The 3771-nt window shown below is 27.7% G+C and overlaps 1 long non-coding RNA gene across 1 annotated transcript; it reads left to right on the forward strand.

The window, feature by feature from the left end:
- Positions 1–525: 525 nt before the first annotated feature.
- Positions 526–2229, forward strand: LOC131011164 (uncharacterized). The gene is made up of 3 exons (XR_009096772.1): positions 526–811; positions 1871–1906; positions 2005–2229. It is a non-coding gene; the product is annotated as an uncharacterized LOC131011164 (long non-coding RNA).
- The last annotated feature ends 1542 nt before the right edge of the window (positions 2230–3771 follow it).

Below are 3771 nucleotides of genomic sequence, written 5' to 3' on the forward strand. Positions count from 1 at the left end.
ATGTAATATATTAATAGAATATTAAAATCAAATTTTTATATATATATATATATATATATATATATATGTGTGTGTGTGTGTGTGTGTGTGTGTATGTATTTTTAAACCATCAATATAATATCTTGATATATATATTATGAAATAATTAATCATCTAACTTAATTTTTATAAAAATTAATCAATTAATTAACAATATTTTATACATAACAATTTAATATAAATACAATAAATATTAATACATCTATGATGAAAAATAATCTAAATAAGGTCATGTTATAATTGAAAATAAATTGAAACTTGGTGAATTTTCTTGTCAGACTATAAAGTCATGTTATAATTGCGATTAAATTGAAAATTGATGTATTTTCTGATCAAATTATAAAGTCATGTTATAAACCAGAAAATTGACAAACTACATATATATATATATATATATATATATATATATATATAGGGTTAGCTTCAATAGAGAAGCCCCCTAAGATTAAGAACTAAGAAGAAATCTGAACCCTTAATTTCTCTAGATCTAACGCATCATATTCAATTGTTTTATACATTTAAGTGATTAAACATTCTGCTCGAAATTCATGTTAAAATCAAAAAGGATATTTGTGTCTTTTATAGTTCGTTACAATTAAGGAAATCATCATTCTATCCCTGATTTCTTGCCCAATCGTTACAGATAACGATCCTATTGAGATATCTACGAATTTCTACCTTATCGTTCCTCATAGTTTTCTGTCTCCATTTTTCTATTTCAGCAACATCTGCTGTTCGACAAAAGAAACCATGGAACTCAAGAACGGAGGAGGTAACTTGTTGCTTAATTGTTTTACAGCTAAATACCTTATGAATTAACTTGTTTCTTATAAATACCTTATGAACAGTAACGTATTATTTCGGCGAACTAAACTTGTTCAGGAAAGAGGTATTTATGTTTTTTCCGTTGAATTTATGTGTTTTTCATTTTTTGGGTTGTGTTTAGTGGGGATCTTGAATTGAATACTCAAGATTTTGAAGATTTTTTTCTCATGTGCTCGTTATTTTTTTTTGGCAGGTTATGTTTTGATTGAATATTTTTTAACTAAATTTGCATCAAGATATATTGGTAATTTTTTACACATCATATCTGCACAGAATTATGTATTACTTCGAACATAACTATTAGTTTTCCTTGTTTAATGTATATTGTCTCAGGGAATATGAATCATGTTTCATTTTCGCTAATTATGTTTCATTTTCGCTAATATAATTAACACATATGTATAGTTATGTTCAATATAATTTGAATGAAAGTTCATAAAAGTATTAACTTTTTTAATGTATTCAAAGCATATGTATATTTAGGTTCAATGTATTTTGGTTGAAAGTTCATAAGTTGAAAATTTAGGTTCAATGTATTTTGGTTGCAAGTTCATATGTTTGCTTAAAATTACCGGTGTTTGCTAGTTATCCTAATTTCCTATTTTATAAAATTATATCTGTTTCATTAATCTACATACAGTGATAATCATTGCTGAACTTGTTAACTTGTTTTCATTGAAGTTTAGTGCATTATGATGAGTCATCATTATATTTATAATTGTTAACTTGTTTTCATTCACTTATTGTTTTCGTTCGTAAGTGTAGAAGTTGACGTTCAAGAGGGGTTGTGTGAAGGTTCAAAACAAAGAAAATTATACTCTTTTTTTTAAGTTCATGACCATATTTTTTACATTAAATGATAGCCAAGATGGTTTCATTTTGATGTTCACATGTGTAATTGATGAAGTTCAACCAAAAAGGCTTGCAGGTTCATTGAAATATAAATCAGTTCATACTTTTTTTGTTTTCATAATAAACTCCATTCACTTATTGTATTTGTTCATAGGTGTAGAAATTGACGTTCAAGAGGGGTTGCGCGAAGGTACAAAAAAAAATAAAATTATTTTGTTTTTAAGTTCATGACCATATTTTTTACATTTATAATTTTGCTTCATGATTTTTTTATTCTTCCGCTTTCAGTTGAATTATGACCAAAAGGACAAGGTAGTCCATGCAGAAGGCATTAAGCCAAGCTGAGGGATCCAAGCTTGAACGTCGTCAACTTGTTGTTGATTGGCTGATAGTATAATTTAGTTTTGAGTTAGTTTAATTAAATTGATATTTTATTGAAATTTATAGTACCTTTATTGAAAGAATTGGATTCTAACACTTGGTTATTAACAATAGTATAAGTTTTATTTTTCATATGTTCGTTCTTTTGTTTGTATTTGATGTGCAGTGATAATTTTGAAGACTTAAATCTTTAATTTATAATTTTGGTAGGGATAAATATAAGGTTAAAAAATATATATATAATTTATTGTTCAATAGTGCAGTGATATAAGAGACAATAGCAACAATTTAATTTGGGTTGACAAAAAATATATTTTCATTATCTCCTTCAGTTGATTAATGATTATTTGTGTATAAATTTTCGTGAACATCTGGAAAACATCTATTGAACACAACTTACGATTCGTCCGATATTAAAAGAGATGAAAAAAAAAAGAAAACTGTTTAGGAGATACTATCCACGCAAATACAATCATCTGAACTCGTATGCAATTTCTAGATACTATCCACGCAAATATCAAAAGGTACTGTATATACCTTCCAGCAGATTAAAATACGATAAATGAAACTATAAATATTAGTGCTAAGAACGATCGTCCATTACAAAATAATATGGACAATTGCACAGTATGAATGCAAATGAGTGGGTTCTACAAGCAACCAAAAACCATACCTCTGCAATCCATTAAAAATCTCTAGAAAAAGCTTCAAAAATTTTAATTAATCGAACTAAATGTTATTAGGGTTTGAGGGTGATAATAATTAATAATTAATAATTTATAATTTATAAAACTAAAAACTAAAGAATTATAAAGATTTGCATGCATGAATTCAACTCTTCCATATATATAGAGATTTGATTAGTCGAAATAGAAGGAACTAATTGATTTGACTATAACCTAAATTACTATCATAACCCTATGATCAATATTAACGCATGGAATGAGATCAGATCTTGGTCGTTGGATCTCAGCTATTGAATGGATAGGATTACTTCTCAATTCTCAAAATATTTGTTCTTCTCAATTGAACTTTTCCCTATATATATATATATATATATATATATATATATATATATATATATATATATATATATAAGATCAACCAAGAAGAAGGCTGCTGCTTTTTTGATATTTTTCTCAAGCAGTTCATGTGCACATCGTCTTTGAAGAACTTAATTTGTTGGTTTGAGTTCTTGTGCTTTTGGTTGTTACCTTGCTCTTAATTATTGTCGATAGCAAGGTAAGTGTTGTTATCTCCTTTGTGAGTTATTGGTTGAGGTTTTGGGATTAAGTGTGTTCGTCGGAGTTCACACTAGGAAGTTAGTGATATCTAGCTTTCAACGATGACTAGTGTCGAGATTTTAGAAAATTATAGAGGCATCGAAGATTGAGTCTTGTATGAGTCCTGCTGTAATTTAATATCTCATAGTGAATCGTTTTCCCTGGACAAGGCCTCCAGACGTAGGTGTTCTATCACCAAACTGAGTTACCAATTCGTGTGTTCTTGTTTATCTTTTTTTTTTGTTATCTGCTGCGTTGGTACTTCTCTTGGTATTAATTCGCGTAGCTGTGAGAAGTTTTATGTGTATACAGACCGGTATTACACAATATATACTAGTCTCGATCATATGTAATAATTCATAAATTATACATATATATAAAAAAAAAAATC

The sequence above is a fragment of the Salvia miltiorrhiza genome, chromosome 2 (genome assembly GCF_028751815.1).
Source record: "Salvia miltiorrhiza cultivar Shanhuang (shh) chromosome 2, IMPLAD_Smil_shh, whole genome shotgun sequence".
In the NCBI taxonomy this organism is placed as follows: Eukaryota; Viridiplantae; Streptophyta; class Magnoliopsida; order Lamiales; family Lamiaceae; genus Salvia; species Salvia miltiorrhiza.